The 27,056-nt window shown below is 47.6% G+C and overlaps 1 protein-coding gene across 1 annotated transcript in view; it reads right to left on the bottom strand.

Annotated features, from left to right (window-relative positions):
• Positions 1-27,056, bottom strand: part of VAT1L (vesicle amine transport 1 like) — a 148,699-nt gene that overhangs the window by 7,174 nt on the left and 114,469 nt on the right. The gene's annotated exons all lie outside the window — the stretch shown is intronic.

Raw genomic sequence — 27,056 nt, 5'->3', positions numbered from 1 at the left:
TGAGGATTAAATGAGATAAGCAAAGAGCAACCATGCCCAGTGCTTGGCATGAATAGGCCCTCCACATTTCTTAGTGAAATCTAAATGGAAAGACAACATCTCTTGATTTTAAAAAAACAGTTACAAGAGATCTGGCCTAAATATTTTTTCCTGAAGTCTCAGATTTTTAAATATTTTTGTTCACTCATTCAAGTCCACAAGTATTCATGAAATGTCCTTATAGGCTACATGCCATAGTTTTTGTTTGTTTGTTTTTGTTTTTGTTTTTAGTTTAAAGTAAGCTGAGATGTCTGTCTTTGGGGAAACCTGTCTTCCCATTTGGATAAAAACTTGAACCATTAAAATGTGCATACTCTAATTGCTTTTCTGGGACTTAGCCTAAAGACATAATTCAAATTGTAGGGGAAAAAACTTACCACACAAAAGATACTCAATCACAGCATTGCTTTTAATGGTAAAACACTTGCAGCCACTTCTGTATCACAGAGTAAAGGAATGGTTAAGTAAACCACGACTCTTAGATTTATCTATAGAATGGAAATACTATGTTGCTATTAAGCTGCTAATTACAAGGAAAGTATGGCAGGGTCAAATGCCTTTGTAATGGTGCTAAATGAGAAAATCGAGACGAATATTTTTATTTACATCCCCATAAAAGCGTGGACATCCTAAAATAATCAGAAAGGGGTTCAGACACATGATAAAACATTAGGAGAAATGAGTGCCTTTTAACTCCAAACATTGTTATTTGGCAATATGTTATCAAAGCAGTATGTAATGTAAGTTAAATGCATATTTAAACCTAGTCTTTGGAAAACCTAGTATCGGTTAGAATCAGCCCTTTTATAGACTGGTAGTGTCATATGATTAAATTTCCTGACCCTGATACACATGCCAGTAGATTTCTTTTATTTCTGTGGTGAACACTGCTTTTCAAAATGCTGTCATGTCTGGTCATCACGACTATATACCGAGAATGTGTAAATGCCGTGGCAGACAGCCTCCAGAATGGTTCCCAACCTTCCTTTCCCCCTGACACACACCCTTTCTCCCTCGAATGTGGGCCAAACCTGCTGACTTGCTTCTGACTGTTGGAAAACAGCAAAAGTGATGGGATGTCACCTCCAAGATTAGGTTATAAAAGACTGATTTCTGTCTTGTCGTCTCTTCCTCTGACTCTTCGTGCCTTCTTGCTCTGGTGACACAAGCTGCCCTGTTGTAAGCTGCCCTAGGGAGAGGCTCACACGGCAGGGAACTGAGGCAGACCTCCCACCGACAACCGCTGACGAACTGATACCCTCGGTCCAAAAGCCCACGGGGAACTAGCTCCTGTCAACAACCAATGAGAGAGCTCAGAAGCAGATCCTTCCGGAGTTAAGCCTAGAAATGAGAACGCAGCCCTGGCTGACACCTTGGGAGACCCTGAGCCCAAGGACCTAGCTAAACCCTGCCCAGGTTCCTCACCCACGTAAAGTGAGATCACAAATATTGTTTTAAGCCAATAAGTTCTGGGGACATTTTGTTAGGCAGCAATAGATAACTAACATTCTTTCCTTTCATACATAGTTCTTATCTTGTAAGATATATGTCATACCCATTTTACAGCTAAGTACCTTGATACTCAAAATCAAAGCAATCTGTCCAAAGACTATGTGGCTATCACTGACAGAACTGTGGTTCAAACTCAGGTTTGTCAGACTTCAAAACTGATGCTTCCTCCCCCTGCGCCCCGCCCCCGTTCCACCCAGACTATGTTGTTTCATTTGATTCTCAAAGGCAGAGGAAGGTGGTAGGTAACATCTCACATAATGATTTCCCAGAATTCAGTTGTTTATTACCCTGACAAGCCATTAAGCACCTGGAAACTCCTTGGAGATTCGGAAGAATTTTTGTGCCATTTCTCCAGTAAGATAGAGCCCAGGGACACTGAAAAGCTGTTTTCTTTCCAGTTAAAGCTTATTGTGATACTAGAAAAAAGCCCCCCGAAGGGCTGGCTCTAATCTGCATATTTGTTTGGACAATTTCCTTCTGAAATGAACTGACTCCTTGAAGTTCCTTTTGAAGGGGATAGAGAAAGGGTTGGGAATGTTTCTGAGACATAACTGAACTAGTCTGATCCCCAGTCATGCTGTTTGAGTTTAACATCCTCTTAGGCTGCTCTTGGAGATGTGAAAGAGCCCTTTTGATGACAGCGTAGAAGGAAAGAAATGGCCATTTTCTGATCAATTTTTTATCAGGTGAGGCACTTTACACACGTTGCTTCCTTTTATCTGCACACCACAGGTTCACAGATGAGAAACCTAAAGGTGAAAAATCTAAGGAATCTGTCCCCGGTCCCCAACTGAAAGGAGTTCGAACCACTTGGGAACCGAGAGAGCAGTTACCCCTTTACAAGACTCTGGACAAAATCCAGGACAGGGCTCTGCTGTCTGCACCCCAAAACTGCCCTCACATAACTCCATCACGAGGTAAAGTCTGCAAAAAGAGACTTTGCTCCCCAAATACCAGTTCGTAAATTGAGGTACCTCGGTAGGTGACAGTGACCAAAAGATGGTGGTGACGACTTCCAGAGAGCTCCTTGTCTCTCTTGTGGCTACCATTTTTGTTTTTTGGTTTTTTTCCTAAGGGACACTTCTGCTCCAGACCTTTTCCCAGCGCACTTGACGATGGGAAAATCCTAGTAGCCCCGCACTGCCTAATGCAGAAGCCACAAGTCACGTGTGGCACTGAGCACCTGAACTGGGGCCAGCACAGACTTCGATGTGCTGTGCGTGTAAGCCCCGCGGCCACCTTCAAAGCCAACGAGCGCAGATACACTCTCTCGTTACGAATTGTTGACATCAATCACGTGGTGAAACGTTAACATGATAAATACTCTGGCTTCAATAAAACAGACTACTAAAGTTAACTTCCCCCCCTTTTTACTTCTCTGGATGTGGCTAGTACAAAACTGAAAACGTGGCTTGTGGCTCACATAGTCATCCTGCTGGACAACACTGGACTGACTTATCAGGAACGGACGTCTGTTGTCCTTTCCTGTGTCACTGCTTCGTCTTACACCTCCCTTACTCCTGCCACTGGACGCTCATCTGGAGGTTACTGGGCTTCTCAGCTTTGTGCCTCTGTATACACGGGGTTCCTTCCTGGAGTGTCCTGGTCCTGGAGCTAACTTGGATTTGTTCTGGGGCTCTTGCTCTCGATGTGGACCCTTCTAGGAAGCTGCTACTCCCCCGCCTCCACTCTTGCATTTGGGGCCAAGTCTCCTTTGGGCTCCCTGGGCACCTCAGGCCAGCTATAACATCACCCTTACCGCCAGCTTGGAACTTGGCCCTTCTTCTCTCCAGTACGTTAGGCCAGCGCCGTGCAGTGGAGATACGCAGCGGGCTACAAATACACTAAAATTTCTCTAGTTACTCACATTAACAAATGTAAAAAGAAACTGGTAAAATCAATTTTAAGAATATATTTTCGGGGCGCCTGGGTGGCTCAGTCGGTTAAGCCTCCGACTTCAGCTCAGGTCACGATCTCACGGTCCGTGAGTTCGAGCCCCGCGTCGGGCTCTGAGCTGATGGCTCAGAGCCTGGAGCCCGCTTCTGATTCTGTGTCTCCCTCTCTCTCTCTGCCCCTCCCCTGTTCATGCTCTGTCTCTCTCTGTCCCAAAAATAAATAAACGTTAAAAAAATTAAAAAAAAAAAAAAGAATATATTTTCTTTGACCAAATCTATCCAAAATATTATCACTTCAGTATATGCTCCACATAATAAGGTCTTCATGAGATATTTTATGCTCCTTCCTCCTTTCGTACTCTACGTGTCTGGAATCCGGGGTGTATATTGTTCTTACAACGTGTTTCAATTCAGATGAGCCATGGTTCATGTGCCCAGTGGCTGCACATGGCCCATATCTACCATATTGGGGAGTGCAGCTCTAGATGGTGGGACAGTGGCACCGACCTCAGGGACCCCAGTGCACGGGTGTATTGGGCATATGATAGCCTCCAGGATGAACGGATGGATGAATAGCAAGTGGTATGTGGAGAGAGTGAGAGGTCATGCGGCTGAGCCACACGAGAGGTTTCTGTCTCACCTGACGCTCATCTTAGAGCCCTCGGCCCAGGCAGCTGCCTGTTGGGGGCCTGCTCAGTGCTGCCCGGGTGTCCCAGTGGAGTCTGTGTGTAATCAGGGCCGTGGCCTCTCACACCCAGTCTGAGAAGCCACCGCCAGCTGTGCGGCTGGCCAGATCTGGTCTTGGCAGCTGGAATTTCCCGGGCTCGGGATTCTGGGCATACTCAGGCTATCTCAGCCAGAGCTGGTCTCCCCTCCAGACAGTGGGAGGAAATTTGAGTCATATGATTAAAACACCTCAAGCTGCCGAGATCCTGAGCACAGAGGCTACCTGAGCTTTTCTGATACTTCTTTCCTGTCCCTGGGAGGCCACGTTGGTACCATCCCAAGTGGATGGCGGCAGGCGGCAGTGAGATCATCACTGAGTCCTACGCTCTGCTTTGCTGTCATTCCAGCGAGGTGCTTCATCTCTGCTCCTCACCTTCTTCATATGTTAAATGCTAATAGCTCTCTTCTATCCATTCATTGATGCAGTCAGTCACTCCTTCAACAGCGCCAAAGCCCTGTTCAGGAGCTGTGTATAAAGTAATGGATGCTGGGGCGCCTAGGTGGCTCAGTCGGTTAAGCGTCCGACTTCGGCTCAGGTCATGATCTCACGGTCCATGAGTTCGAGCCCCGTGTCAGGCTCTGTGCTGACAGCTCAGAGCCCGGAGCCTGTTTCCGATTTTGTGTCTCCCTTTTTCTCTCTCCTCCCTCCCCCACTCATGCTCTGTCTCTCTCTTCTCAAAAATAAATAAATGTTAAAAAAAAAATTTTTTTTTAAGTAATGGATGAAATCAGTAGGCTGTCTCTGTCCTGAGGTACCCACGGTTTTGCTTATTAAATAGGCTAAACATAATGAAAAGAATCTCACAATTAAAAAACTGTGTTCTTAATTTGTTTATGTAGCCCCCATGGATCGCAACCCAGCAGAGTTGACCCTGGGCCATTGTTGGTTCCTGCTCCAACAAAGTCTACTGGCATTCAAGATGGCATTCAAGCATGGCCTACGGGGAAAATGTAATGGGTTCAGAACACGTTTGCAGAGGAGCAGTACTTACAGTTATTCTTACTTCTGTCTGCAATGGAACCAGGAGAGGTGGGGTTTCTGAAAGCCTGGGAAGACAACGGTGAGTAAACACCTACAAGATCCATGCCGTCATGAAGCTTATGGTCTAATGGGAGATGCAGACCATCAAAGAATGACTCGAACGAATGCAAGATTGACACTTACTAATTCTAAGATGGTGTTATGAGAATGTGCATGGGGGTTTGATCTGTTTGGGAAGATTAGAGAGGGCTTCCTTGAACAAGTGGCAGTCGAGCTGGGGTTTAAAGGATGAGTACGAAGGAGCTAAGACAAGAAGGGAGAGGGGCCTTTCGCAGGAGAGGGGGCAGAATGTGAATGGAGAGACTGAAAAGGGGGCCAGTGGGCGCAAGGACAAAGAGCAAGAGTGAATGTGAGGCAACGTGCTGGTCAAGTTGGTTGGGGCCTTTGGTACTATATTGCAAAGAGTTTCCAAGGATGCAGGGGCCCACAGTGACCATACAAATCTAGAATATCTTTCCACCTCCAGTCACCTTCTGAGTAGTCAGTTTTTTCACACGTGAGTAATGAAAGTTAACAATGCTCAATCTTTGTTGGGATCTCATTTAATGTTTCATGATATTCAATTTCCTTTTGAATGGTGTGAAAGGCACAAAGTCATTAGGGTACAAATGACACCACTTAATAATCAAAGCATTTGGCCTGTGCTATGAATAACAATAAGCCTAGCCACCCTAAAAAGGGGAAAAAATGAAGATGGGTTATTCCATGGATCACTGTGCCTATTAGGTGATAAATTAAAAGGTTTGAAAAGGAAGAAATGAGTAATACTATAATTAAGAAGCATATCTACCAATGTCATCTATGGAAGATTACTCACATTTACAACAGCCATCTTTGGAATGGCTTAAAATACAAAGGGGGTATTGAAAAGTAATACATTGCAAATAGACTTGGAATCTGGAATTTCTATGTTTTGTCAAATAACTCTAGGAGTCTAAGTGAGTGAGCCCTCAGATTTTGACCTAGATGCAAGAGTGACTGAAAAAGTAAAATGTTAAGGAACATAAATTGGCCCACTTGGGAAAAGAGAGAAAAGATTCAAACAGCCAACTGTTTTTTTGGACGAGTTGCACAGGTGTCTTTGCAATAATGCAGGTTGTGGACTACGGTGGAGAAAGGGAGGTGACAAGGGTGCAAAATTTAAGGAGGCACCCACTCTCAGGGTCAGGCAGGCGCTGGGTCAGCACCTGAGAGGAAGCCCCTCCTTAACTTTTAACCCTTGTCACATCTCTTGCCCCACCCTAGTTCTGGTCCTCAAGGATGGCCGTTATTTTTAAAGGAAGGGGAACACTAAGTAGCTTTTAGAAGTATCTGTTTGGCCACTGAACAGCCAATGGGGATGCTCCAAGAGGATTTTTCAAGGGGCCATTAGTAGGAACTCTGGCTTAAAAAAGGTAAAGAACATTCTGCGTAGGAGGAGGCAGGAAGGCAAAAAGCAAGACGGTAGAATCTAGATGGAGTGCCTGGTCCTTTTTCCTTCATGGATACTTGGATGACACTGACTCTTTTGACCATGGTCACGAGGGGTTCAAGTGAATTAAATATTGAACCAAAAGTTAGAATGTTCTGCAGAAACCTGCAGTCCATAATCAAGCCCAACTATATATTCTTACCTATTGTATTTTGAACTAAAGCAAGAGATGAAAAACAATCTAGTGAATTGCCTCCAATGTTTGTTTTATTTTATTTAACAATGTTTCCCAGGGCTGGATTTGGATGGTTGAATAGAAGTGAAGTGGACACTCAGTGGATGCTTATTCCAACATGAGAGTGAGGTTCTGGGGAGGAAGAGAAAAAAGTGCAGGAGATGGTTCCTATGCCATGAGAAACGTATCTGTTGTACAGTCTGTAAGAGAGACATTTGAAATGTGATGGGGCACAAAAAAGGAAGCAGCTGGGGAGGGGAAAAGGATGAAAACCAAGGAAGTGACTCTTTGAGATTTGAAGGTCAAGTAGAAGGCTGTCACTCAGCCAACAGAAGGACATATAACTAGTCCGAGGAAATATCGCGCACCTCAGAGAATGAGTCGCTCATGGCCACAAGAACACGGAGGGTGATGACGAGTTATTTAAAATGCTTGTGAGTTCCTTAAGCTCCTCAGGTCTGCTGGACAAGGGTAAAAAATAACCTGAGCTGCCACCGCTCGGGAAAATTCCACATGACGGTGGTAGAACTTGCAACATATAATTCTGACTGGCCCTTGCTTTGCATCTTTTAGCAAAATCCTCCAGCCGGGAGATTCCATATTTCTGCTCAGAGGACTCTGGTTCCTTATTAAGGATGTAATTATCTTGCTTCCAGATAATATGGTTTTATTTGCTCACTGATTGATAACTACACTGTTCCATGGTGGCTGAGGGCTTTCAGCTGGAGCTACCAGACATGAATTTGTGGGAAAAGGTTAGAACTATAAGGAGGCCAAAGAGACCCTTCAAAATCTTGGAAGTTCTCTGATGGGCAGCCATGTTTTTGAAAGAATGACAGCCAGATGTGCTGACCTTTAGAAAATTACCATTTAGAAGGCAGAGGTGACGTTTCTTTAGGCTTGGAGAGAAAGGGCCCACTTGCAGGTGTGTGGGGGGCAACCTTAGAACCTAAGGGAATTGAGATGTGTTGATTATGCCATTGACATAGCTGTGGTTTAGTCAAGGGCGAGCTGCCGAGGGTGCCAAAGGAGACCGGCCACCAGAGACAGATATGTCTGGGACAAGTTGTCTGGATAGTAAAATGGCCTAAAGTAAGGAGCGGAAATAAAAAAGGAGTTGTGTTGGTGTTTGAGGTGCTTACCAAGTGCTCATGTTGAAAGGTGGCTCTCACTCTGACTGAAGGGCGATTTCTTGGGGCACCTGGGTGGCTCAGTCGGTTAAGCGTCTGACTCTTGGTTTCGGCTCAGGTCATGATCTTACAGTTTGTGAGTTCGAGCCCTGCGTCAGGCTCCATGCTGACAGCGCGGAGCCTGCTTGGGATTCTCTCTGTCACTCTCTCTCTGCCCGCCCCCCACCCGCTCTGTGTCTCTCTCTCAAAAATGAATAAACAAAAAAATTTTGAAGGGGAGTTTCTTGAGGATCTCCCCACTTAGAGAGGAAGGACAGGGCATGGCTAGAGGCTCTGGACCTGGCACCATATCGAGGAGAGTCACCGCTGTCTATACAATGTGCTGGGAGAAGGCAAGAGTCTCAAGGAAGGAGCTGTATCTAAAAATCAGGTAAATGTAAGGGACAAGGCAGAGGTGGTACCACCGTGGGGGGGAGGGGGGGCATCACTCATTATCATCACAGCAGCTGACATGACAGACACTTAGCAGGTGCTGTCACTGGGCAAAGCATGACCTCACTTCATTGCATCAACCCTGTGAGGTAAGTGGGAGTTTGTCAGACTGTCAATCACGGGTACATAAAAATATTCTCCCCTCTCTTCCGGAGTCCCTGTTGCTCATGGAGGAGAGCTGGGAGGAAAGTGAGGTTTCGGGAGAGTTAAGCGGCTTGCCCAGTGGGGAGGAGCCGGGTTTCAAACTGAGCCCCGCATAACTCCAGGTTTCATGCATATTTGCTAGGCATGCACACGTGGGATGGAGTGGGAGACAGGGAGGGAGGCTCCGGGGCCCTGGGCACCACATTGTAGGACCAGTAGTGGGCTATTGCCTCCGTACTTGGTTATGTACCTTGCTTGTCCCTTGGTTGTAACACTTCACCCATTCTACCTTGAAGCCTTTGTCAACCTAGAACTATTGACATTCTGCGCCAGGTAATTCTTGGATGTGAAGGGCTGTCCTGTGCATTATGGGGCCTTTAGCAGCATCTCTGGCCTGTCCTCTTTCAACCCAAGTGGCACTTCCCCCTTTGACAAACAAAAATGTGTCTAGATGTCCCTTGGAGGGCAAAATCACCTCCTATCAAGACCTATCATATTGTGAAAGCATATTCCTCATTGTCCCCTCTCCATCCCTCCCACTGGTCTCTGGGCTCAAGGGCAGGCACTGTCTCCCTCCTTACCCACATGACCTTGACCTTGGACAGAGACCGGCCCACAGAAGGTTGTGTTCTGCTCTATCCCCGGGACTAGGAAGAGCATGCGGTACGCGGCAGGTGTCCAATAACAGAAGAACATGAGATGGTCTCTGACCGCAAAACTTTCATTGGTTATGTTAGGCTTTCTCAAAGTGTGGACGGCAGGCTGCCTACATCAAAATCACAGAGTGCAGCTTTTAAAGTGGTATGTTGGCCTTGCCTATACCTGTTTGTTGAGACTATGGAGACACTCCATTTTAGGTGATTCAGGGGCTCTGAAGTTTTAGACCCTTGAGCTTAACTGGTTCTTTGTTTCACAAATATTGACCGCCCACTGTGAGTCAGGCACTGTGCTCCGGTCGACTTGTGACAAGGGACAGGAAAGACCAGCCCCCTGCTTGGCTAAGATCTCTCTCTGGGTGAGCCTGTCCCCCTTTGTCACATCTGGGTAGAGCCTAGTTTAACACTCGGCTTATCTATCACTGCATGTTAGACAGTAGCAGAGGGCTGCAGCCACAGCCCCTCCCGTTCTGGGGCATCGGGGAAGGAATCCGCTCTCCGCTTTGGCTCTGTACCCTTGTGTAGACATCAAACAACTTGATTTCAGCTCAGTGCGTCAAGAGACCTTTAGGATACTGTTTTACTATTAATTCAACCCATTCACTGGCTCTGTGTGGCCCCTCAAAGGACCTAGCAGCTGAGTTTCATGTGCTCATGGCCTGAGGGGATCATCTCTGTGGCGGAGGGGTCATGGGATGTGCGTGCATCAGTCAGAATCAGCGGGTGATCGAGCAACCCACGACCTATGGTACAATGAGCCAGATCTTGCTGCAACCTGAGCAGGAAAATCAGAAGCAGAGTTGCATGCTGGAAATGCAGTGGGAGACTTATTTCATTTTGAGGAAGGAAACTAAGATCTCGTGTGACCCATCTAGTACAGATGCGTATCATTGAATAAAGAAATGCAAATCAGTGCTCTGCAAAGTGAAAACCAGAGTCCAGAAATGAAATTGTATTTGACTATAACTACCACCAAGTAAATAATTATTTGCAATATGGACGAGACCCTGGTAATAATACCTTGAAAAATCACACCCAGTCTATGGCTAAACTATTCATTTTTTTTCACTTAAAAAAAATTATGGGGGCGCCTGGGTGGCTCTGTTGGTTAAGCATCTGACTTCAGCTCCGGTCATGACCTCATGGTTTGTGAGTCTGAGCCCCACATCTGGCTCTCTGTTGTCAGCACAGAGTCTGCTTCAGATCCTCTGTCCCCCCCTCTTCCTGTCTCTCCCTCACTAGTTCTCTCTCTTTCTCTCTGTCAAAATAAATAAACTTAAAAAATAATAATAATAAAAATTAAAAAAACACGAACACATGGTAATATTTGGGCAATGTATTCATTTCCCAGAGCTGCTGAAACAAAGCACATCAAAGTGGGTGGCTTAAAACAACAGCAATTTTTTTTTCTAAGTTTATTTATTTTGAGAGAGAGAGAGAGAGAGAGAGAGAGAGAGAGACAGACCAAGCATGTTTGTGCATGCGAACAGGACAGGGACAGTGGGAGAGGGAGAGAAAGAATCCGAAGCAGGCTCAGAGCTTTCAGCACAGAGCCCGGCGTTGGGCTCAATCTAAACCGAAATCAAGGGGCGCCTGGGTGGCTCAGTCGGTTAAGCGGCCGACTTCGGCTCAGGTCATGATCTCGCGGTCCGTGAGTTCGAGCCCGGCGTCGGGCTCTGGGGTGACAGCTCAGAGCCTGGAGCCTGTTTCAGATTCTGTGTCTCCCTCTCTCTGACCCGCCCCTGTTCATGCTCTGTCTCTCCCTGTCTCAAAAATAAATAAAACGTTAAACCGAAATCAAGAGTTGGGTGCTTAACAGACTGAGCCACCCAGGTGCCCCAACAACAGCGATTGTCTCTGGAGGTTAGAAGTCTGAAATCAAGATTTGATGTATTATTAGCTGCCATAATTTATAAGGAGACACATCCCTTCATCCATTATTTAATTACCAGTGATAAACAATCCATACAGGAAAGGCAGGACAAATAATTGATTTTTTCCTTAGGTTTCCTGGTAGCTACAGCTTTTCAAAAGAAGCGAAATTAGGGGTAAGGCCTGGCACGGTAAGGTCACCTCTTCTGTTTCTTGCTGACATGAAACGGAGAAGGAGTAACTGAATATTCAGAGTGATCACATCTATGTAAAATATATATTAATATAAATAATAGTACGTTATATTCTGAGTGGTAGGGATATGGCTAGTTTTCATTTTCTTCATCATCTGTGTTTTAAATTTTTATTTACTTATTTAGACCTCTTTATGGAGGTATATTTGACATGTAAAAAGCTGTACATAATTAATGTTTACAACCTGCGAAGTGCGCACTCTTGAAAGCGTCACCATCTAAATTAAAGCCATAAACCTACTCATCCCCTCCCAACGTTTCCTCCTGTTCTCTTCAGTGTAATAATTATGTTTTAATTACGTTTTATGGTAAGAGCACTTTCACATAAGATGTGCCCTCTTAGCGGATGTTAAGTATAAAATACGTACCGTGTTAACCGTAGGCACCATGCTGCACAGCAGCCCTCCAGAACTTATTTATCTTGTGTAACTGAAACTTCGTACCCTTTGACCACCGCCTCCCCAGTCCTCCCTCCACCGGCCCCTGATAACCACTGCTCCGTTCTCTGCTTTGGTAGGCATGCCTAGTTTAGATTCCACGTATAAGTGAGATTATATGATTTTCTGTGTTTAGAAAAATGACCACAGTGAGCATGTGTTCATCGTATTGTAAGTGTGAATAGTGATAATGAGTGTGCCCCCTAGGTCTATTCATGTGGCAGATGGCAAGATGTCATTCTTTTTTACGGCTGAGTAATGCTCCACACCGCACCTTCTTTATTCATTTATCTATGGGTGGACCCTTGAGTTGCTGCTGTATCTTGGCTATTGTAAACACAGGGGTCTAGGGGTACCTATATCTTTTTGAACTAGTGTTTTTTATTTTCTTTAAGGAAATGCCCAGTAGTAGAATTTTTGGATCATATGGTAACTCTACTGCTAATTATTTTGGAGGAACACACAGGGTATAATGCTAGGTAAAATCAGTCAGAGAACGACAAATACCATATGATTTCACTCACGTGTGGAGTTTAAGAAACGAAACAAACAAACAAACAAAGAGACAAACAGAAAACCCAGCGTCTTAAATACAGGGGACAAGCTGCAGCCAGTCAGTGGGAGGTCTCTGCTCTCTTCTCCCTGTGTGCGTTGTCTCCCCACCTCAAGCCCCCAGCCCACCCTGGACGACGATTTTCCCAGCCTCCTATCTGGTCTCAGGCTCCAGGTTTTCCACACCCCAGTCTGCCCTCCTTCTGCTGCCAGAGCCGTGATTACTGACGGATACTGTTGTTTGTCCTTCGTGTCCCCGCTGCTGGGACCGTGCTGTCAACTCAGTAATGACAGTGATAATAATAGTGATTTTTGATGGCCAATGCTGACCACTTAGCGCGTGATCTAGGCACATGCTAGGTACCAAGTGTTTTTCGTGGAATATTCCATTTGGTCCTCCTTAGAACCCTATGATGGATGTGCTGTGATCATTCTCATTTACATACCCAGACAATGAGGATCAGGGAGGTTAATTAACCTGCCTGAGGTCACAGACATAGCAGCTAGAAGAGCTAGGATTTTTGGCAGAGACTGTTTATGAGATAGCGACAGGTGAGACCCTTATGTCTGGGATTGCCCTAAAATACTCCGGACGAACAGTGGGGTGGGGAGGGAGCGACAGAAGGCAACGAAGTTGACCAAACGTTAATTGTCGCAGAAGCTGGGTTGATGGGCATGTGGATGGGGGAGGACGGTCAATATTCTACTGACACTTTTGAATATGTTTGGAATTTGCCAAAAAGCTTATAAAAAAGGAATGCTGAGCTCTGCTCCCCAAACGACAACTATAACAACGGCTGCAGCCTCCATGTGCTCAACCGCTATACCATCGTTAGGAACCCGGTACGCGTTTGATGACAACGTTACGACCGAGGGCTTTGGCTTCCTTGGAAACTAGGCGCTAGAGAAGCTCAAGGTGCTACTTTCACCTCCCCAGATGGAAGAATGTATCCTTTGAACCAGCTAGCCCAGCTCTGAGGAGGTAATGACCTCCAGGATTGACCACGTGCCAGGCTGCATTCAGGAAGATGAGTACACAGAGCCCCTGCCCTAGGCAAGCCCGTGGCTGCCGAGGAGGAAGGGCCACCGAAACGCTCAATTCCAGTAGAGCGTGGGAAGAGCTATATTGTAGGTATGAATGAAGAGGCATTCGAGCCAGGAGAGGAAATGACTCAATTTAGAGAAAAATGGCATTTGTGTTGGGTTTCGAAGGAGAGGGAGGCGTCTTCCGGGAAGACAAGATGCGTGTACTTGAGGCAAGAACAGAGTCCCGGAAGGGGGTTGTGGATCGTTCAGGGAACTGAGTGTTAGTGAGGGGGACGCTGTGTGCTGAGATTTGACGGTTGGGCTCTTTTGTGGGGACAGGGCGTGGGAGAGGCCTTCACTTGGAAGCCATGGGAGGTGTGTCCCGGCAGGCGGGGCACTGGACGAGGACAGGAGACCGGAGAGAACTGGGAATTAGAGATACGGGTGAACTAGGTGATGCTGGTCAGGTGGAATTGACAAGATGGCCGTGGGATGTGGAGATAAGCTATTAAATCCCACTTTGCCTTTAAGACCATGTCAGGTCATTTCTAGAAGCCATATCATTCCCCCAAGGGTAGAAAGAGCCTCTAAACACTGACCTATGTTTTGAAAGATTCTCCATCAAGCAGAGATGAGATCTGAGGTAATTTGATTTCTCTTCATCCATTTTAATTAGCTTTGGCAACAGATGACCTTGCTGGCCCCGGAACCTTCCTTATGTCAGAGTCTGTGTGACGCTACAGTCTCATTTCTAATTATCTGTGCCCGTTTGCCGAAGTTCGCGGGGGCATTCGGGGGGCTAGTCTCCTCTCCTGCATCTTCCTCGCTCGTCTGTCAGCTGAGTTTTCTCCTCTAAGCACCAAGAGAGAGCTATTAGCCTTGGGACTGGGTCGCCATGGCAACGAGACGGCAACCAGACTCAATAGACAGGGGAGAAGAGTACGAAGATGGGAGGTGTTGTGAAGCAGCCTCCCATTCCCGCCCCGGGGGCCACTGCCTCAGCCAACTGGTTGACGAGTAGGGGACAGAATGGCTGACCAGTCTTGCTCCAAACTGGGGTTCGCTGGGCGGTCAAACTGGACTGATGCCCGAGGGGTGCCTTTTGGACAACAACTGCTGGGGGACAGTGGATCTGGGAAGGTCCCCATAACAGACGAAGGGTCCGGGGGAAGGTGGGGAGGAGGATAGCAATTCACCCGCACTAATAAAAACCTGAGGTCGTATCCACACCAAGCAGTATAGGAGATGTTTGTAGAGTCTTTAAAACGTCTTTAAAACACCTTGCACAACCTTGCAATTTCTCTTAGTGATTCCGCCTCTGGATATAACTGGAATAATAACAGGAAAAAACCTTATGTTCAAAATGTTTGTTAGGGGCTGAAGCAATCAAAATGAGCACCTAGATGTCCATAAAAGGGGAAACAGCTGAGTGAACGCTGACGTACTCATTTGTTGGACTATGATGCGGCCATGATGGCTTAATATGCTTAAAAAGAGTCTCTGAGAGGGGCGCCTCGGTGGCTCAGTCGGTTGAGCGCCGACTTCGGCTCAGGTCACGATCTCGCGGTCCGTGAGTTCGAGCCCCGCATCGGGCCCCTGTGCTGACAGCTCAGAGCCCGGAGCCTGTTTCGGATTCTGTGTCTCCCTCTCTCTGACCCTCCCCCATTCATGCTCTGTCTCTCTCTGTCTCAAAAATAAACAAACGTTAAAAAAAAAAAAAAAAGTCTCTGAGAGGGGGGAAAAAGGTATCCTGCAAAGTTTTTTTATGCAGTGTGATTATAATTTCCAAAAAATGTCAACCCCCCCCGAACCAGAGAATAGTAAAACCAAACCCCGAATGCACAAAATGAAAATACTGGAAGAAACAAGCAACAGAGTACAATTGATGCTTGAAAAACACCGGGGTTGGGGTGCCAACCCCGCTCCCCACCCCCCGGTACTCCCCCACGGAGTCGAAAATCGACGCATAACTTTGCGCTCCCCGCAAACTTAGCTTCTCATAATCTACCGCTGACCGCAAGCCTTACCAATAACATAAACAGTCGATTAACGCATTTTGCGTATGTTACATGTTTTATATACTGTATTCTTACAAAAATGTAAACTAGAGAAAAGAAAATGTTATTACGAAAATCATAAGGAGGAGAAAATGCATTAACGGTACTGTATTGTAAAAAATCCGTGTGTAAGTGGACCCGCACAGTTCAAATCCACTTTGTTCAAGGGTCAGCGGTATATACAAGGGTTATTGTTGGGTGACGGGAATACAGATGGGTTTTTTTTCCCCTTTTTTTCTTTCTTCAAAGGGGCATATTTTTAAACGTCTCCACTGAGTATGTGTTATTGTTCCTCCTAGAAGAAAATCATTTTTAAAAGCTCTGCAATCTGGAATCAGCCCTGTTTCCAAGTGAATGAGCTGATAATCTTCATACATACAGGTACCACAGGCCACTTACTACACTTATTTTCAGGCCCTTCTATCGTCAAAGCAATTCTAGGCATTGTGGGAGCTACAAGACCAGATGATAGGACAGCTTGGCCCCGTGGCTATGACGGGCTAGATCTGTTAGCTTCCGGATGGTATCCTTGAGCACTCTGAATGGACTGTGACTAACCCAGACAATCTGTATGAATACACGGCAGACAGTCCCGTGTATAATGCGGAATCTATAATTAGCCTCGTCATTTTTCATTACTTGGGATTCCATGCAGGTTTTAAAAGAAATCATCCCATGGATGAAGAAGGCTTGGGAGAGCGTTCAGTTTATCTCTGCGTGTGTGCAGGTGGAATTATGCAAAACCTGCCCCCGTGAAGGTCCCATCTGCCTGGATTCTTTTACTTTCCCGCTGCTCACCAGTCTGCAGAGTCTTGGCACAAAAAGAGAGGCAGGGACACCTGCCTCCCAGCCACCCACAGCTGTGTAAAAAACTGAAATAGATCCAGAACAATAATGCGGACAAAAATAGCTATTTGAGCTCTGATTATGTTAGGCAATATAATAGTGATAGTAATGATGGTAAAAGCTATGTTTTTCTGAGTGCTTACAACACGCCAGCAGTAACCGGCTAATGGGTTCATAGGCATCATCTCCTTTAATCTTCGCATCAACTTTGGTGCTTTATTTCTACTTTACAGAGGAGAAAATCAAGAATCCTAGAAGTTAATATGCTCAAGGTCTCACAGTTAAAAAAGTGCAACAGCTGGGATTTTGTTTAAAAAAATTTTTTTTAATGTTTCTTTATTTTTGAGAGAGAGAGAGCGAGCGAGCATGAACGGGGGAGGGGCAGAGAGAGAGAGACACACAGAATCCGAAGCAGGCTCCAGGCTGTGAGCTGTCAGCACTAAGCGCGACGCAGGGCTCGAACTCATGAACTGTGAGATCATGACCTGAGCCGAAGTCAGACGCTTAACCGACTGAGCCACCTGGTGCCCCAAGAGCTAGCATTTAAAGAAGGGAACCAGGGTCTGTAATATCTATTCCATCATCGCCATTGAGATATTTAGTGCTTCTAACAAGTCTGAGAAGTGAGGGGGTACTGCTGCAGTTTTTAAGGATGAGAAAACAAGCTGAGAGAGGTTGAGTAATTTTCCCAACATCACACAGCTGGTGGGCAGCATGGCTAGGATTCAACCCCAGCTAGTGTCTGAGCAACCCTGGGGCCCGCTCCCTTCCCCCTCCTACAGCACAGAGGCCCTGTTACCTGGCAAAGAATCTCAGGCAGATACTTCATTTCTAACACTTAACATTGGACCCCGCCCACAGCAGATGCTTAACAAGATGTGCTGAAAGGCTGAGTAAATGACATATAGAGGCTGGGAAACTCTAAGCAAGACAGTGAGAGAGGTCAAGGTGCATCCATCCATCCCAAACAAGACAGTCAACCATCCAAGCCAAAGTGTCTTTGAATCATCATCAAAGAACTGTTGTACACCTCGTATCAGGGTGTTCGTCCATACCCTAAATGTATTTCATGCTCTGAGTGATTGGCTTTGCCCTTCCAGAAGCTAGGTGCTGCTCCATGGGGCTGCCTTGCCGGGAGGTGCCTTTGAATATCACATGGGAGGCAGTCATCATGGGAGAAAGTCAAGCGAGAGGCATTGTGGGAAGATGAAATGCCATTGCAATCCCCCAAAGAGGGTCCTTAACCGTGCCTGCAGAGTATGAGATGTGGCTACAATCCACGGAGGCCACGCCATTCCTTCTCAGCATGGGAACCCCAGAGACTCCTCCAGCATCCCAAGAGAACAAACACGTCGTCCAGAGCGACCCAGATCACTAACTCCTTAGCGTGTGTTTCACAGCCTTGGCCCCGGTAGCATCATGGGGCGGATAATTCGGGGGTGGGGAGCGAGCCTGTGTGTTACGGGATGGTTAGTGCCATCCCTGGCCTCGGCTCACGAGATGCCAGCAACATTCCCCCAGTTGTGAGAAGCAAATATCCTTCTGGATATTGCCAGCTATCCCCTGGGGAACAACCCCCGCCCAGTTGAGAACCACTGCCCAAGAGGTAGGCATTAGAAATTGGAAGCCGGTGGGGGTTGGGGGGGAGACAGGCCTGTGGCCAAGCATCAGGTAGTCACATACAGGTGGAGACAACTCTGAAGTTCTATCATCTTTAATGGTTCTGTTTGTTTTACAGAGAGAGAGAGAGAGAGAGAGAGGAAGAGCATGAGTGAGTGGGGGAGGGGCAGAGAGGGAGGGAGGGAGAGAATCTTAAGCAGGCTCCATGCACAGTGAGAAGCCTGATGTGGGGCCCGATCCCACAACCCTGGGATCATGACCTGAGCTGAAATCAAGCGTCAGATGTTTAACCGACTGAGCCTCTCGGGAGCCCCTGCATCATCTTTAAACAACGCCCCTTTCCCCTGGTCCCGCATTCGTGGGAGCTGGATAGGGATGATGATCCTAACAGCAGCCTAATAACTGCCATTGCTATGTGACAGCCATGTGTCCTGTGCTCCTAGACACATCATGGCTCCTGCCAGAGGCCACACAGCTAGCGAGCGGCGGGTCTGTGGACCTGAACCCTTGTGGTGCACTGTCTACATATATGCGACCCCGGGGCCTCCCTGAACTTGATCCTCTGAAGTCGGGCGGGTCACTGATTGGAGAAGGGGAGAGAGAGAGAGAGGGAGAGAGCTGTTCTGATTTCACTGTCACCACTGCCATTACCACTCCAACCTGTGGAGGGCGCTGCTGTCCTTCGAGGTCTGGCCCAAGTGCACCATTGTCATTTTTACTTAATTACTGGATGAGATGAGAGTGGGTTCTAGCATGTAAGTAGGACTCAACTAAAGGCTCAGACATAACCCACTCCAATAATTTACTCATCCTTCGATGAAGACCATGACATCTTCTCTTGGGCTCATGGTAACCCTACAGGGATCAAGAACAAGGAACACCAAGGAGGAAATCAGCAGCGAGAGGTAAAGGGACTTGCCTAAGGACACACAGCTAGTAAGTGACAAAGTCTGGATTAAAATCCACGTCTGTCTGACTTGAAAATCCCAGCTCATTCCACTATTCTTGGAAGATGGCAGTCCACGTGGAGGCTTAAAATCTAGGCCAGCTTACTTAGGGACTTACAGGCAGGTCGCGGTCACTCTTTCACGGGGGCCGGAGCCGGAAGGAGGGAAAGACGTCTGGGTCAAGTTCTCAGAAGACCACCAGTGGAGTTACAGCTTCACCACCTCGGGAATCTTGACCTTTTGCCAGTCGCTTCATTTTCCTGACTTCGGTTTTTCTTTGGAAATAGCCTTGCGGGGAGGTTCTCTCTGACTCCAGGGGCAGGTGGCCTGTAGGTCTCATGGATCATTTTAAAGAGCCCAGGAAACGTGCTTGCTCCTTCCTCTCCGGGCAGGGCAGTGGGGTCTACTTCGGGGGGATGAAGCAAGCTTGTTGGCATCCCAAGGAGATGGTCCCTAACTGTGTGTGGGAGTGTGAGGTTTAGTTATTAATCTTCTAGTACAGTCTACGGCTTCTGGAGTGACCCAGCTCAGTAAATCCAGAAAATACCTTTATGAGGTCAAGTGGCCTTCTCTACGGCCCTTCTGTCCTATCCCTTGGCAAGAAGATTAAGCGTGAATTCATTGTGTCTGGGCGTGTGCCGGGCCCTGGGGCAGAGCTAGCTTAGGAGAGACCGTGGGCCTTGGAGCTCCAATCCCAGCCACATCGCTCCCTAGCTGGGTGACCTTCAGCAGGTCACTCAACCTCCTAGAAACTCAGTTTTCTCATCTGTGAAATGGCATAACAATGCCCACCTCATGGGAGGGATGGTCATGGAGGTAGAAGGAGAGAAGGGCATAAAGCCACAAGCACAGAGCCAGGCATACGACAGGAGCTCAACAAATAATGGGTCCTTTCTTCCTCTTTACCCTCTTGGAGCAGGATATTCAATGTCACGGCCTGAGTGAAAGTGAGCTCTAACAGCAGGGAGTTGCTTGGGACTTTCTGGGGGCTGAATAAGGATCTTTCGGAGTACTGGGCGGATTCATTGGTTTTTGTTTCATTTTTCTTCCTTGCGTGCTATGCAGATGGGCTTGGGTCAGAAGATGTGTATCTGGAGAGGTAAGGCAGACAGGGCTTCAAATGCCACGTAGAGTGTTTCAGGCCTCAAGTGGCAGATGAAAGGGAGCTACATTCTTTACTCTGGGGGGTGATACATCTGATGCGTGAGGATGAGACACGGAGCGCGGTGACGTCTGCCCCCGTGGTAGAGAAGGGTGCTTGTGCTCAGACCTAGTTCAATCCCCACGCCCATCACCTACCAGCTGCATGACCTTGGGCCCGTCCCGTAACCTCTCTGCCCCAGAGTAGTTACCTCTCTGCAAAATGGGAAATCAGCAGCAGCAACTATAGCTTTGGGGGCTTGCATGAGATGCCACGGGAAGGTGCCCTGGGTGGTGCCTTCCAAGATAATCCAAAACCTACGACAAGTGGCGGTTAGAGCCAATGGCGTGCTGGAGCCAGCTCCTGCTGGCTCACGCAAGTGCAAGCTGACTGTGCACATTTCTTCCCAGTTCTGAGCTCAGTGATGTCACGTTGCTTGCTTGAAATGGGCCATGTGGGAATATTTACACCAGGGAAATTGGCACCTGCTATAAATCAGCATGTGACAGCACACTGCTACTTGTGTCTAAGTCTGTTTGATTGAGATGAATCATTTACATGATGTTTGATTTAGATGGGAGCAGGAGACCCCAAAGGTAGAGAATAATTACAAATGTAACCAAGCTGCCTCCGGGCATTTCTGTCCCCAGAGAGCCCTACAAGCACACACCCCACAGAGGCTGGGTCTCATCTTCTGAAGATTCCCAGCGGCAAGTGACTTTTGCTTCATCCAGGTACCTCCTGGATACTAGCATATTTAGTAACATGTTTCGAAGAAAACTCTGTACTGTTGCCATACATGGGGAAAAAAATCAGTATTATTTACCAGAAAAAGCCAAGCATAATAAGTAAAATAAAATGCAACGATTTTATTACATTCTGGTTTGATACCACTGCCTGCCTGAAGACTTGAACCTGGGGCCCCCTCCCTCTTTGGAAAAGAGGGTGAGGAACAGGTGTTCTAGAGGTGTCAAAGCACGTGAGCTCCCCACGGGGACTTTACTCCTGGCATGGAGCATTAAGAGGGAAATGCAAAGGAAATACTTTTCTCACCGGATGATTCAATGCGAGGCTGTTCCATGTTAAAGCCCTACCCCATGCCATCACACATAAGTAGATGAACACTGTTAGTTCTTCTAGATGTTACTAGAAGACCGGAAGGCGGAAAGAAAGCCATTGGAAACAAAATTAAGCAGGGACGTGTCACTGAGCTGAAGGCAAGATTCGTATTAGCTGCAAAACCAAAGTCAGGGGTGTGTGTGACTTGCTCATTATCACTGATGATTAAATATTCAGGAATTTAGCAAGTCAGCCGACAGCACACTGGTTGCTTGAAAATGGCAAGGGTGGGAATCTTTACACCACGAATACAGGCAGATGCTACAAATGGGAGCAGCCCACACTGCCAAGATCCCATTGTTACCACACTCAACTCACATTCCTCCAGCTGAAGCCTTCTTTGCCGCTCTGAACTTGTAAAGAGCTTTACTCTTTAGGCTTAGACTTCTGGGGATGTCCCTTCCCTTCCTCCTGCCTTGGAGTGTTTGCGGGGAACAACTTCAGATGCACTGAATAACTTCTTTAAGGGTGATGATTTCATTTCCATGATTGCATCTTAAAGAAGAGTGATAGACACCAGTGCTGAGAAATTTGCCATAATTGATTATTGTGTATAAAGTATGCTGACAATCCTTCTTTCCAACACACACTCTTTAATGAGCTATTTTAGCGCTGGCTCTGCTAAATGTTTGGATTTATAATGCCCTGGAAAGTCAGTTTCTGAGGGTGTAATGGCTATTAGGGAACAACAACAAAAACAAGATAGAAGACAATAAATTGAGTGCGGGGAATTTTTCCGCCTTTGTGTTCCCTCACGTCACTGTTGTCTGTTTCATTCCAAGCATTGCTGTGTATCTTTTTGGTCCAGAATCTCAAACCCTTCAGTCTTCACTAACCCAGGAAGCAAGAGAGACCACACCCAGGTTACCTGATCTCAGGGAAAGGGCAGGGCTTTGGGATTAAGTTTTCTGTGTGGCTGTATCTGGCACAGAAGAGTGACTTGCCATCCGTGTGAGGTTAGATGGGTAACAACATGTTTGTTCTGTACCTGGGTGTGTGTGTGTGTGTGAGAGAGAGAGAGAGAGAGCGAGAGAGAGAGAGCAAGCGCCTTGGTTTGGAGCACTTGCAGATTTCTTGGTGCAACTACTCCCACCATGGCCAATTTTAAGCTACAATATAATGTCACTGCTGCATAGTTGGAAAGAGATGCCATGCGGTGGGCTCTCAGGAGCTCCAGCACACCACTGAGTGTGGCTCAGATAAATCTCCAGTCCTTCCAACGTTTCAGAGGACTGGTAAGTGCTCAGTCCCACAGAAACGTGTAGACAGGTACTTTCCCAGAGTTAGCGTGGAGAGGTGGTGACCAGGTCCAGCCAGCAATGGAAGGGCTACCCTAGGACCCTCTGTGGGTGGGGTCCATTGGGACCATAAGGGGACAGCAAAGCGCCTCGGGGGGAAGAAGCAGTTCCAGGTAGGAAGTCCCCATCCGAGCAGATGATGGGTGCGGGTGCAGAGGTCCAAAGCCTCATTCCAGGAGCGGTGAAAGGATCCCGGGATGCGTCCGAGTCAGCTCACCCCTCCTCTCCCATCCCTGCACTCATGTTCCCTTTATCCTTCTATTTTTTTCTTAGCTTTTTTTTTTATGTTTATCTATTTTTTGAGAGAGAGAGTATGAGCAGGGGAGAGGCGGAGCGAGAGGGAGACACCGGATCTGAAGCAGGCTCCAGGTTCTGAGCTGTCCGCACAGAGCCCGATGTGGGGCTCGAACTCGTGAACCACGAGATCATGACCTGAGCCAAAGTGGGAGGCTTAACCGACTGAGCCACCCAGGCCCCCCCTTAGCTTCTATTACCTTCTAATATAGAGTGAAAAGCAGTGTATTTCTTCATTATGTTTATTGCTTATCCTTTTCTTCCCTCACTCCCCCACCCCCACCCAGTAGAATGGAAGGTCTACATTTTTAAATTTTTGTTAGTTCTGTTCACAGGTGTAGCTCAAGTGCCTAAACCACAGCCTGAAAGACAGCTGGGATTCAACAAACAGCTGTTGAATTCGGATCCGGCAGGCAAGGGAGGGAGACCCAAGACGGGAGCCCAGAGCAGCGGTTCCCAACTTGCGATGGGAATTAGGGTCGCCAGGGGATTCTGGTAAAGTGGAAGGATCCGGGCCCCCCTTCCAACAGCGTCTGATGCACTGGGTCAGAGCTGAGGCTCAGGAATCGGCCCCAGGTGGTTCACACTTAAAGAAGCCCAGTCTCTGCAGTCAGAGGGAACAAACACCAGTGGCTCGGGCTCCCGGGAGCAAGGGGCCTGCCCCTCGCGTTCCTAGTGTGCCCCTGCCCAGGTGCCGGCACGAAGCTCAGTGGACCCGCCGCGGGACGCCCGGGCCGTCGGGCAGACAGGAGTCAAGCAGCGGTCTCCACCGTGGGTGAGTCCAGAACCGTTTCAAGCGTCTGTGGCTTTTCTAGTGCCGGCACCAGCATCGGTAGGCTTGGCGTCTTACGTGTTCAGAACAATGTCTTTTGTCTGCAGAAGCGCACATCTTCCCAGTTCCTAAACCGTCCGTGCCGTCGGGTCTTCCTCCAGAAGACCTTGGGCCCATCTCCAGTCTTGGGAATGCTTTCCCAGGTCACTGTCAACTCCCTCCAAACTTCCGGCTTGAGGAGCCTCTTTTGAATCCTTGCGTCGAAGGGGCATTGCTGCTCGTTCCAGGGGCTGCTGGTCTCCTCCTTCACGTGACGCCAGAGACCCAGCTTGCGCGTCCCCAGGACTTCCCCCTGGTCTCAGAACTTGGCTGTCGCGTGAAGATGGGGGGGGGGGGGGGCGGTGCGCTGTGGCAGGAAACGCTGCCTGCGGGGTGACCTGAGACGACTGGGGCTCTTCTCACTGGGCTTCCTGATCCGGGGCAAGTCATGAAGCCTCAGTTTCTTCCCCTCTAAAACGGGACACCCGTTGTTCCAGACGTTTAGGTGGGGGGAACACGGCTCCGAAGTACAAGAATCCTTCGACCTTCAGTGTTAGCATATAAAGATAACTAGGTTCTCACCGTACCCCCCCCCCCCCCCCCCGGCCTTTCCCCTGTGAGCCTAACGAACTGATAAGAAAAATCAGCGGGGTTGTGCGCTCCCTACAACCGAATCATGCCTCCCCCCTTCTCCCTACCTGCTTTGCCCTCACCGATTCCTGGAAGAGAAAACTCAGGGGGTGTGGGGAGAAGAGAGGCAGTATGCTCTGGACAATGGAATATTTAGTAGATATCGACCATGTTTACCCTGTGCCGGGCACTTTAGATACGTGAGCATGAGCGACAGTCCCCCCCCCCCCCCCCCACGTGTTATTCCTTCCATCTGATGGACAGAAGAACTCAGGCTCAGAGGGCTTGGACATCTTGCCCGTGGTCTCCGGGTAGTTTGTGCCAGACTCCGGTCGGCTTCACTTTAGCACCAGGACTGATATTACAGAGCAGATCTGTCTCCGGCAAGGGCTGCGGACACGAGCCAATGAGCCTGAACCTCTTTCTCACGTTCATCACTTCCTGTTCTGATCTTCATTCTCTCTCCCTCTTTCTCCGTCTCCCTGTCTCTCTTTCTCTCTCTCTCTGAGATCTAGGGTAAGAGTAGGATTTTCTCATAAACGTCTGAACGGACAGTGGAGGGGATATGGGGCACAAGGTTCTCGCTCACTGGAAATACTGAAAACATTTCTGGTGCCCCCAAGAGGCTGCTCGCCTCCGATTTCCCGGAGAGTTGTAATTCTGTAGAATATCCGTTCTGTTACCTGCACTGCCAATTTATTTCATTATCCGTAATAAGCGGTAATGACATTGCTTAATTGCACTCCATAAAAATCTCAATTATCACTTTAGAAGGATATCAGATTAGGTGAAGAGACGTCTCCTACAATCGAAAAAAAAAATTTCACTCTTCAAATGAATCTTTTATTATTTTTTCAGGGATGCTTTCTACCCTGTGAACCATTGGTGCTGGTTTCTCTCGAAAGTCAGAGCCAAGTGGAGTAGCTGCATTTGGTGGGGCCGAGGTGGGACCGGAAGGGAAGGGACTGTCGAGAGGCATTTTTCTCTCCACTCAAAAATGGAGACTGGATCAGAGTCCCTTTCGGAGGTAGAGAGATGGGGCCGTTGAACTGCCATGAAATCGCTTCCCAGCATGCGGCGTTCATTCCCAAGATCGGACCCTCCCTCTTCCTTATCCTGACACTTCCATCACCTGATGCAGGACCCGCCATAAATGGGCACCTCCTGCTTGTCTTTGAGACTCTACGATACCACGTTAGTAAGGACTCTTCTTTTTTCGACTTGAACCTAAACCCATCCGTCTCCCTCTGCCTTCTGTGCTGTAATTCCCAGTTTTCTGTGGTGGCCACTGTTTCATAATTTACAGTTTTGAAAGCCCTGCTTCATGTACCACTGTATTAGTTCCCTCTGGCTGCTGTAACCCGTTACCACAACCTCAGTGGCTTAAAACCACGCAAACTTATTATCTCGCGGTTCTGGAGGTCGGAAGTCCAAGATGACTTTCACTGGGCTAAAATCAGGGTGTCTGCAGTTCCCTCTGGATGCTCTCAGGGAGTTGGATTCTGTCTGGGTCCCTTGGCTCACGGTCTCTTCCTTCTCCTCCGGAGCCAGCAGTATCTTCAAATCCCTCCCTGACTCTGACCTTCCTCCTTTTTATAAGCATCCTGTGATTACGTTGAGCCCACCTGGCTAATCCAGGAACCTTCCCCCACCTCAAGACCCTTAACTTAGTCACATCCGTAGATCTTTTTCTGTCTTGTAGAATAACATACTCACAGTTCCCAGGGGTTAGGACACGGACATGTTTGGGGGCCACCCTTCTGCCTACCATTACCACACCCTGAATAGCAAACAGTACACGTAGGAGTTTTATAAATATCTGAATGAATGCATTTGTAATTTAACCAGTCCTCCCAACATCCCTGTGAGGCAAATAGAATTTCTAGAGTCGGACAGCTATGGGTTTGGTTCTGGCTTTGTCACAGATCAGCTGAAGAACCTTGGGTAAGTTACTCAACTGTTCTGAGCTACAGTTTTCCCCCAGTTGAAAATAGGAGCTAACGTGTATTGCAGATTGCCTCAAATGAGACAGAGAAATGAAACTATAAGATGTGATACTTGAAATATTCTGTCACATTCATTTCCTTTTCTCGGCCACTGAAATGACCAAGATCGTAGGGGCTTGAGGTACAGCCACACGTGCTACCCGTATCTGATTCTCTTCTTCCTGGACACTCAGGAGAACTACATTTCCCAGCATCCTTAGAGTTAGCCAGGACCGTGTGATTGGTCTTAGCCAATGAGATTTGTGTGGGAGGCTCTTCCCACCGCCTCAGTCAACATTCATTCTCTCGTGTGCTCTCTCAGCAATCCTGGTTAAGAAAGACCCCTTGTATTTTTCCCCATCGGATTTCTGTGAATTCATGGAGGCAAACAAGAATGTGGGTTTGTGGGCAGAGCAGAGCAGAGCAGAGAGAACGAGAAGCCTGGGGTTCTGTGGCTGGCTTAAATACTGTGGGGTTATACCTCATGGATTGCTTCATCGGCAGGAGGTGGCATTCTTTTCCCCAGATATGCTCTGTCTCTACTGCGGATTCTAACGAAGGAGCACTGTCTTCTTCTTCCCCCAAGTCTGAACTATTGCATCGCTAGGATTTGGCAACCTGATGGCAGAGACATAGCTATATGCTGGTAGAGAAGGTAGTTTCCCAAACTGTGTTCCATGGAACACTGTGCCTCAGGAAATTTTAAGTGAGCTACAAAGGAAAGGGCTTCCCCTTCCACGGTCAAGGAGGACAGTCCAGTATAATCTGTCAATAGGAAGTCCTGCATGAAAGAGACCTGCTGAACTTTCTTTAACCTAGCACTTCTATTTTTTCTTTTAATGTTTTTTTTTTACTTATGCTTGAGAGTCAGGGACAGAGGTGGGG

The sequence above is a fragment of the Panthera pardus genome, unplaced genomic scaffold (assembly GCF_024362965.1).
Source record: "Panthera pardus isolate Hobbes unplaced genomic scaffold, ASM2436296v1 HiC_scaffold_19, whole genome shotgun sequence".
NCBI lineage: Eukaryota > Metazoa > Chordata > Mammalia > Carnivora > Felidae > Panthera > Panthera pardus.
This window is presented reverse-complemented; position numbering and strand designations above follow the sequence as displayed.